The sequence below is a fragment of the Saccostrea echinata genome, unplaced genomic scaffold (assembly GCF_033153115.1).
Source record: "Saccostrea echinata isolate AGI-Se365-2 ecotype Australia unplaced genomic scaffold, CSIRO_AGI_Sech_v1 ptg000005l, whole genome shotgun sequence".
NCBI classification, from domain to species: Eukaryota; Metazoa; Mollusca; class Bivalvia; order Ostreida; family Ostreidae; genus Saccostrea; species Saccostrea echinata.
This window is the reverse complement of record NW_026889754.1, coordinates 12,084,286-12,094,955: the sequence shown is the minus strand read 5'-3', so window position 1 is coordinate 12,094,955 and position 10,670 is coordinate 12,084,286. Positions and strand designations below refer to the sequence as shown.

General features: G+C 33.6%; 1 pseudogene; it reads left to right on the top strand.

The window, feature by feature from the left end:
- The first annotated feature begins 338 nt into the window (after window positions 1–338).
- LOC133179885 (uncharacterized) lies at window positions 339–7,350 on the top strand (annotated as a pseudogene).
- The last annotated feature ends 3,320 nt before the right edge of the window (window positions 7,351–10,670 follow it).

Below are 10,670 nucleotides of genomic sequence, written 5' to 3'. Positions count from 1 at the left end.
AATAGTTTTATATTTTAAAACTATATATAAGAGTTACACATTATATATACAACTAACATTTGTGTCTTTCTTATTCTAATATTTATAATTTATCGGAAATATACTGTTTACGACATATGCCGTACATGTATATATGCCGTATATCAGCGCGGTAAAATGTAAACAATCGTCTGTCATTTAACATCACCGATCATGATCGATGCATCATGACACGCTGGAAGAAACAAGGTTTCTCAAAGAAAATATCCCAGTACAAAATTCTCATCTGCTCACGAATCGCTGGTCAGTAAGTAGGATTAATTTAGACCATAATTATGATGTCAATCGATCTACCGAGGATGAGACTGGACATGATGACAATTAACATACATGTAATTGTTCCAGAACCGGCAGGTAGCGACGTTCCCGTCTTCTTCAACGACTTAGAAAATTCTAGGTAATGCTTAAGTCTAAGACCATAAATTATTAGAAACGAGTTTTCTGTAGGTGTTAATACATACATGTAAATCTTTCGGCAAAAATGTTGTTGCCTACATATAACACAGAAAAAGAGGTCGAGGGAAATAATATCCAAATCCATCAGCTGTTAATCTGACAATGTCAGTGACATGTAACCTGCTCAACTGCTGAATCCTATTCACTTTTAATGCATAAATAAAGTATAGTTTAAAATGATATGAACTTGTAATGATTGCTTTGACTGCCAAATATTTTTTTAAATTTCGATCTTTATATATGAATTATGATATAGGATTATAAAAATGGATTTTGATTCAGTTTAATTGCATGATCAGTGCATAATTGTTATTGATCATTTAACTTAATGCAAATAACACTTTTTCTAAAGATATGACACTGCTTGGAGAGAAGGAAGAAGGGTGGTTTAGTTAGGGGTGTTAGCAGATGGGCTCTCTGGTTGTGATGTTTGTGGCATTCCTCTCCATCTTTCTCACACCATGGGAATACTAAGTTGTGGATTAGGTTCATTCCTGAAAGTCCAATGTCAAAACACAACATGTCAGCATGTAAATAAAATAGCAACTGGAAAACGCCATGGAAAGATATGGGATGCAAATACCAAGCTTGCCACAGGTACATATTTTGTATTTATTTTTCAGTTACAGTACATGTATATTATGAAAGGACCAGGTTAATATCCTGTCATGAATATATTCTATTTTTCATAAATACATCTGAATTATATATTTTTAGGAATGGTGCATACAGGCATGGGGCCTTCTCAGGTGAATACACTTTTAACATCATTAAATATCCCCCCAATCAGTTCTAGGACACTGCAAAACAGACAAAATGAAACAGGAACAGTTATGGAGAAAATTGCAGTAGAAACTACCAGAAGCAGCCTTCATGAAGAAATTCAGACAACTGTAGAGTATGTACATGCAGAAAAACACATCCATTGTAATATGAAAATTTTGGTTTTGAATATTTAGGGCACTAAAATATATATGATTTAAATGAAGTTATAATGTGTTTATCAGAATGTAAATGGATAGACGATGTCATTTAAAATTTTAATATTTCTATTCTCAAATATATTCAACTTTAACATATTACCTGTAAGCAGTAAATCCTCTCATTTTCAATTAAAGATTTTAAAATAGTTTTCCTATAGATATACAACACAGTAACCTATTATTATATAAAATATTCATTTTAAGAGATTAACCACAATTAAGGTGGGAAAAACCAACTAGCTTCATGTTTCTGATGGCTTTCCTGTGATTTTTAAGGTATGAAGGTACAGACGGGCTAACAGTCAGTGTTGATGCAGGTTGGCAGAAACGAGGCAGTGGGCGATCCTTTGACAACCTCTCTGGTATGTTGTGCATAATTTTTTATACCCCCCACTTGAAAAGTGGGAGGGTATATAGTGATCGGTATGTCCGTCTGTGTGTACGTCCATCCATCTGTCCATCCTTCCGTCTGTACGTCCGTCTGTTATGCTTTGGGGTACCCATCTCTTATCCACAACTCCTCTTGTAACACTGGTCAGTGGATGAAATTTAATGAGACTTTCACAGAATCTTTGTTACATAGTGCCATTGTGACCTCCTATTTATCCCCTCGCGCAACTAGTTGCGGAGGGGATATAGCATCGCTACTGTGCGTATGTGTGTGTGTTAGTGTGTTAGTGTGTCCGTTACAGCTTGTGGGCAAGATTTATAGAGAACCTTTGCACTATCATTTCTCAGTCTTCACATACTTATGTGGCATTATAAAAGGACGAACCCTATTCATTTTCAAGTTAATCGGTGATATAGTTCTTAAAATATCGCGTTTATACTACTTTCAAACCCTGCAATTTTATGTACGAGTTGACAATACTCACTTCCAGTAAATTTAACAGGTTAAAATTCGGGTCGTTTCGATAGAGCCGCTTCGGTAAGTTCTTCTTTGTATTCGCGTATTGTCATATTATTGCGTATCTTGAGAAAAGTTTGTATGAATTAAAAGTGTCATCTCTGCCACTGAGTAACTGAAATAATTTGATGAACGTCGCGGTTTCAATTCCAAATCACTTCACATGTGTGTTTACAATAGGGGCCTGTGGAATTTAATCTTGAGGCGCACATAATTCTTGAAAGCTATAAATATAAAGTTTCATTGACATCTCAACACAGGTATATTGACATTTTTCACTACAAAAAATATTACTTCCGTGCGTATTTTCAGATTTGATGCATATTGCATGCTACTCAGGTAGGTAAATCAATGAAATTTACAGCATACGTGATGTTTCTGCTAGGAATAAGGGAAACTGCCCAATCACGTATGCTTGTTATGACCCCCCCCCCCCCCCCCCCGATGATATCCACCTTGACTTATGTTAAAATTTAATTAGTGTTGCATACATTTTAATTTCTTTACCTTATTTTAAACTTTATATATACAGTATAGTAATACTGGGTACCCTTGATTACTAGGCCTAGATGATTGTATCTTGTTTTACGTCCCTCTTGAGAATTTTTCTCTCGTGTTGAGACATTGCCATTACCGGTGAAGTTCCTGGCGCGAGGGGATGCCCCGCTTAGCGGTGCTCTTGTTTACTTTTTGATTGGACACATATTTTGGGTTTCCCAGAGCAAAATATGGACATTACCATTCTTTCTATAATATTGGAGGGTACCCATCTCTTATCCGCAACTCCTCCTATACCACTGGATGAAATTTAATGAAACTTTCACAGAATCTTTGTTTCATAGTGCCATTGTACTTACTTACTTATCCTCTCCATGCCCCGGAGGACGCATGAGGCCGTAAATTGTGCACCACCTATTTTACTTTTTGATCTGACACATATTCGGGTCTCCCAGAGCAAAACATGGACCTTGCCTTTATAATTATATGGAAGGCAGGGGATACCATTTAGTGAGCTCATTGCTCACAGTACCTCTAGTTTTCTTTTAAAAAGGAGTTGGATGTTTAACACAGTAAAACTTCAATTGTTTAAATTATTTTGAATTATAATAGTTATACTTATTTTATACAATATTTATATATTTTATAACAAATGTATTTCATAACAGACCTATTATTTATATATTTTATCACAAATTCATTCCTTTAATAACTCGATCTTCATGACTTTTTATTTGAAACAATAATTTTAGGTCATTGCTCAATGATTGGATCTCAGACAGGTAAAATCATTAATTATGATATACGAACAAAATGCTGCAAAATTTGTGAGAGTGCTACAAGAAGTGGAAAAGACCCCAAAGATCACGACTGCCGAAAAAACTGGGAAGGTGTTTTATTTTCTGAGAGAGAGAACTGACCCACCTATCATTTTCTCTCTATTATTCTCACTTTCAAAAATAACTAATCATCATGCAAATGCATGTACTTAAAACTGCTTGAAAGCACTTGTGGAAAACAGAGCAAGCAAATTTATTTTGTGCAAGACATGTGAAACAATATATCCCATGATTATGGTGTCCAGATAGGGCCTTTTACAAAAGCTCACCAGTGATTTCAGAAAAGCAGGCCTTTGCGCTTACAAACAACAACACATCAAGTGAACACAACTTCCCACAACACGAAATCACACTAACACGCAACATGTCAACGCACAGGAATTTTAAAAAATACTGTAAAACAAAAACATCCAAGAATACAAACATGCTTTATTAGTATTGATTGATTGATTGTATATTGTTTTACGTCCCATTCGAGAATTTTTCATTCATATAGAGACGTCACCATATACCGGTGAAGGGCTTCATATTTTGACCTTTACTCGGCACTCAGGGCCATTGAGCAGTGAGGGATCTTTATCGTGCCAACGCCTGCCGTGACACGGGGCCTCGGTTTTTTAAGGTCTCATCCGAAAGACCCGCAACTTTCACTTCAAAGTGCCGAGCGCATGGCGAAGGAACAGTTGCTACCTATTTTTTTATCGACTTAGGTCTGTCGCGGCCGAGATTCGAACTCATGACCTCCCGATCACGAAGCGAGCGCTCTACCGACTGAGCTACCGTGAACGGTGCTTTATTAGTATATACATGTAAATAAAAATGAAAAAGTGAAGTTATGTTTTCACACTGTATTTGTTAGAAAGAAAAAATTCATGGAAATTCATTTAAAATCATAGCAAAAATTATATGTAAAAATATCATGATACATGTAGTATCATGATATTGTTTTTAAATTGTGATATATCTCGAAAAAAAATTTTGGCAATACCCATCACTAATAACATAGGTAACTTTATTTATTAGATTACTTTTATCTGATAACCCCATGCTTGACTTTATTTGAAGGAATTCTGCAAAATGATCCATTTGAAATGAGTTGTAGAGTGTATATTGTAAAATATAAACAGTTCTAGTAGCACATAAAACATTTAACTAACTACAATAGTTTCATCTCAAGCTTTACTGGACTTCTTTTATATAGGAAGCTCTAAGGCGATGGAAAAGGACATGGTAGCTAAAATGGTCTCCAGAAAAATGGAAGAAGGGGTGAACATAACAAATGTGGTTGCAGATGAGGACACCACTACCTTTTGCCATTTGAGAAACGTCCACAAAAACATTACAAAGATTAGTGATAAAAACCATATAAGGAAAATTTTCTCTTCAAATTTGTATGGTTTACAATTAAAACACAGATCACTGAGTACTAAAGTTATTCGGTACTTGGTAAAATGTTTTAATTACATGATATCACAAAACAAAGGGAATCCGGTGGGAGTACAGAGAGGGTTGGAAGCACTAAGCAGACACCCCTTTGGAGATCACAGTGCTTGCAATGAATCTTGGTGTTCCCATATCAGCAATCCGAAACAGAAATATTCTGCTTTCCCATATGGGAAACCACTCAAGGACAGCCATCTTCAAGAGTCCATTCAACTTATCTGCTCCAAGCTACTGAAGGACACTTCCAAACTTTCAAGATTAGGAAGTACACGAGCAAATGAAGCATCCAACAAATCTGTCTCCCTAAAAGCTCCTAAGAATCATCACTTTGGTGGATCTGCAAGCCTCAGTTACAGAGTTGCAGCAAGTGTTGCAGAGAAAAATGCAGGGCAGACATATGTGGTTGAGGTAAGTCATATATAGTTCTGCATTTGAGTGATGATGACAACTTAACATGTCATAGATTGAATATTTAGAACGCCATTGAGTCAGTGATATATTATTTATTGAACTTTAACATTATAACATCCTACTTTTAATAGGTGAACAGAAGAGTTGGTCTCTCCCCAGGAAAACACACAAGGAAATTCTGCTATTTGCGTGATTCTCAAACAAGAAAGAGAAAAGCCATCGCAAGAACAAAGAATGCACAGAGGAAAAGAATGCAACTGAAAGCCAAGAAGTGAGATTTTAAAATTTAAAGTTATTAAAAGTATTACTCTACCTCCAACCTCTTTGTGGGGTTTGATCGTGTTGGACTACTCAGTCTGTCACACACCTAGAGCTTTACTGTATCATAATTTTTGTAAGGTGTATATAAAAAAAGTATTAAATGTAGACAGAAAAAAATTAGTTGTGTAATTCATGCATACTTGTATATATTTACTTTGCTCTTCTTGATAAGTTTTGAAAATCAATTTTGTTTTGAAGTTTCAAATAGCTCAGTTATTGATATTTAAAATTTTATTGCCTTTATAGATGCCAGACTACAGCATGTAAAGAGATAAGAGAGGGGCCTACATATGAGTCTGGAGTTGGAATCTCTTATTCCAATACTGTAGTTGATGAAATTCCACCACCTTCATCTGCACCACAACCACAGAGTTTGTCAACCAAAGACAAAAATTTTGTCTTCTTTGACCTGGAAACAACAGGACTTGGTATTGATGAATTCTCTAAATTAAATCTGTACAATTGATTTTAAGGAAAACTTCAAAAAAGTTGTCTTATATATATTAAAAATCATAAAAGAAAGCCAATGCTGATTTTGGTAAAAAAAAAAAAAGAAAAAGAAAAAAAAGGTTAATGAATGCCATTGTTGATTTTGTTATTTTTTTTTTTTATTTAATGAATGTCAATGCTGATTCTTTTTTATTTCAGCAAGAACATCACACATTCTGCAGGTGGCTGCCATTTGTGGGAAGGAGACATTTTCTTCCTATGTAATTCCTAAGAAGAAAATTACACCCTCTGCCTCCACAGTTACTGGCCTAAAGCTTGATAATGGAATCCTCTATCACCATGAGAGGAAAGTCAATGCTGTTTCAATTTCAAGTGCACTTGGTTCTTTTTTAAGCTTTATTGAGAAGCAAGGCAGTGTTATTTTAGTTGGCCACAATATCAAAAGTTTTGATGTTCATGTTCTTTTTCATGCTCTAGATTCTTGCTCTCTGTTAGATCGAATGTCAAAATGTGTACAAGGTTTTTTAGATACCAAATTTCTATTCAAACTTGTCCATCCCAATTTGTGTTCATATAGACAGGAACATTTATCAGAAGTATTGTTAAATTGTACTTACAATGCACATGATGCTGTAGAGGATGTTTCAGCTTTACAAAGGTTATTTGACACTGTTCATTTTTGTGATGATGAACATTAATTCATCCTCTACATTTACATTTCAGTATGCTTTGAGTGTCCATAACTACCAGAAAGTTGTAGATAGAAACATTCCATCCTTAAAATGTTTAATTGATAAAAATGTTCCGAGTGTCAGAATGGCAAGGAAGGTGGCAGGTAGTGGCCTAGACTTTGATTGTCTCAGATTAGCACATTCTAGAAGTCCTGATGGAATTAACAATCTATTCACTGAGCAGTGTGACAACAAATCTGTCAGAGTTACGAAGTGCAAGAAAATTATTGATATTGTTACACAGTTTTTCATGTCTTTAAATGAAAGTTAAATGTCTGATCACTACAAGCAGGCAACAACATTGTCTTTGTTTGTAAGGCTCATTATATTAAATGTATTTTAGAGGAACTTGGATTTAATTCTACAAGTGGTAATCCAACTTATACTCATAGTTCCCTTTCTAAGGAAGAAATTCTTCAAAATCATATGTCAGTTTTGAATATTTTTAATATTCCAAACAACCAAAATGAATTCGAATTACCATATTTATATTGGATTCCGAAACTTCATAAAAATCCTTACAAACAAAGATACATAGCGGGTTCCAGTAAATGTTCAACCAAGCCTCTATCTTTACTCCTCACTAAGATATTAACAGTGGTGAAGGAGAAACTTAAAGAGTACTGTGCAACAATATATTCCAGAAGTGGTGTAAATCAGATGTGGATACTTAAAAATTCCAAGGAACTTTTGGAAAATTTGAAATCGCAAGATTTTACCAAAATCAACAGCTTAAAAACTTACGACTTTTCAACTTTATACACAACCATTCCCCACGATAAATTAAAGTCCAGGCTTTTTGATATCATTGACAGCTGCTTTTTCAATAAAAATGGAACTCGTAAATATACTTACCTTGTCATTGGTCATTTGCAAAATTATTTTGTTAAAAAACATTTTGATTGCTCTGCTCCTATTTTGTATTGTATAATGGACTTTTGAGCTTGAATACTGTTCGTTATCTCCATATATTTCATGCATAAGGCCTGGAGTGTTGCATTCCTGTATTTTCCTAACAAACATTGAGGTCATACATACAAAATTAATGAAAGCAGATGATTATTAGTTAAATTATATGAAAATTTATATTTTGCCTTGAAATGGATTATGTCAAGTCATGTAAGAAAAAAAGTACATTTTTTTACTTTGTTCATGCAGTAATTCATTTTTAACTTATTAATCATTATATTTATTACATGTAAATTATTAATTTATTTTAACTTAATGTTTTAAAATTTATTTTAAATTTTATGGAATGTGTTTTTTTATATATTATGAAATTTTGTATTAACTCTTTTGGTTTTACTATAACTTAAATTCAGAGATGTATGAAAATTGGAAAAGAGGATAGAGAAAATTCGAAATATTATAATTAAGTTTGTTTCCTTTGTCTATAAAATGTCAATTAATTATTTTTGCAGTTCAAAGTATTAGACAGGGTGACCTGAAAAAGATTTTGTTATGTACATCAACTTTTTTTTATTGTACATCTTAATGAGAACATAATGAAATATCGTATGAAATTGAAAAATCACAGAGGAAATTCAGGTTATTTTGTAACAAAATATCTCAATATTTTGATCATTGACACCCACTTTGTAATTTATTTTTATTTCTTTTAGTGTGTTTTCTATATGTATAAATCAACCATTTAGAGTTATCATCAGTCAAATTTTTAGAATATTTGAATGAAAAAGGTTCATTTTTATGCTTAAAATGTTATAAAACAGAGGAAATTCGAGTTGCAGAAAATAAAAACGTGATTGATTTTGGAATTGATTTTATATTATTTTTAAGATAACACCTTAAATAAAAAAAATTCAAGTGATAAAATGTTTCATTTATGTGCTCTCAAAAAAAAAAATATTGAAAAAATGAAAGTAACCTTTAAAAATTCATATCTACAATGGTGAATTCATGCTATAATTTCATTGGCTCATAGGGAAAAAAGTAGGTCATTGACCTAGATGTTTTAAAATGGATTTCATCTATACATACACATGTCTTACTAATTCAATGGCTGAGTTTTGATTATCATCAGTGGATTATTTTTTTTATTCTGAGTAAACAAGTACCTTAATACAAGTAACTTACCAGAGATGGAAATCTGTCTCAAGTCAAAATGTCTTTTGTGAATATCTGTGGTCTGATCTGATCACCAACTGAACAACGAATGGTCATAATAAAGCGGGAAAACTCCAACTCAGTCAATAAAAGTAATAGAATCAATGACCAACTAGTAGACTAATTGTTCTCGAACAATTAGAGGTCTTTCCACCTTCTTTAAATTTCATATATTCTTCACATTTAACTCTCTACTGCTTATTTTTATACAAAAGAAACCAGAAATGGCTTGAGAGATGGAAAAAATGAAAATTTTAAAAAATTTTGAAATGACCTTGACCTTTGACCTTGAACAAATATTCAAAGTCAAAGGTCAAGGGTCACATTGCAATTAACCCCATGCTTCTACGACTTTAAGTTTTAAAGTTATAAGGTTTACTAGTAAGCGCAAAGACATTAAAGGGCGATAACTCATATAAGGGGTCACCGGATACTTTCGCACTGAATAGATTAAAGTTGTGCCTAAAGACCCTGAATACATTAATGAAGGTTTCGTGTCTCTGCGGTTTACTGTTTCGGAGGAGTGGCGATAACAAGGTTTTTTGCACAAGGGGAAATAACTTTAAGGTTTAAGCTTAGGGGACAAGATTGAAATCTTTGAAATAGTTTTAAAAGTACATAAAAAAGATGCAAAGATATACTGTATATGTTGAAAAGACAAAAAAGCTCTAAAAAGAGCTTTATTTCTCATATTTGGAGTGACCTTGACCTTTGACCTTGACATAATCTTCAAGGTCTAGGGTTAAAGAATCTAATGCAGTTGGTTTCATGTCTCTACGACTTATCGTTTTGAAAATTTTTCATTATTTGTAAACTGCAAAAACTTTCAGGGGCAATAACTCATAAAAGGGCTCAACAAATCCTTTTGTAATGAATAGATTGAAGAGTCTTCTCAATTAGTCGAAGACATTGGTGAAGGTTTCGTAACTCTACGGTTTACGGTTTCGGAGGAGTAGCGATAACAAGGTTTTTCGCACAAGGGGCAATAACTTTTAAAAGGTTTAAGCTTAGGGGATAAGATTGAAATCTTTGAAATAGTTTTAAAAGTACATATAAAAGATGCAAAGATATACTGTATATGTTGAAAGACAAAAAAGCTCTAAAAAGAGCTTTATTTCTCATATTTGGAGTGACCTTGACCTTTGACCTTGACATAATCTTCAAGGTCTAGGGTTAAAGAATCTAATGCAGTTGGTTTCATGTCTCTACGACTTACCGTTTTGAAAATTTTTCATTATTTGTAAACTTCAAAAACTTTCAGGGGCAATAACTCATAAAAGGGCTCAACAAATCCTTTCGTAATGAATAGATTGAAGAGTCTTCTCAATTAGTCGAAGACATTGGTGAAGGTTTCGTAACTCTACGGTTTACGGTTTCGGAGGAGTAGCGATAACAAGGTTTCTAGTGAAAGGGGCAATAACTGCGAAAGGGGTCATAGGTTATACGCGTTGGGTCAAATTTGTTCATA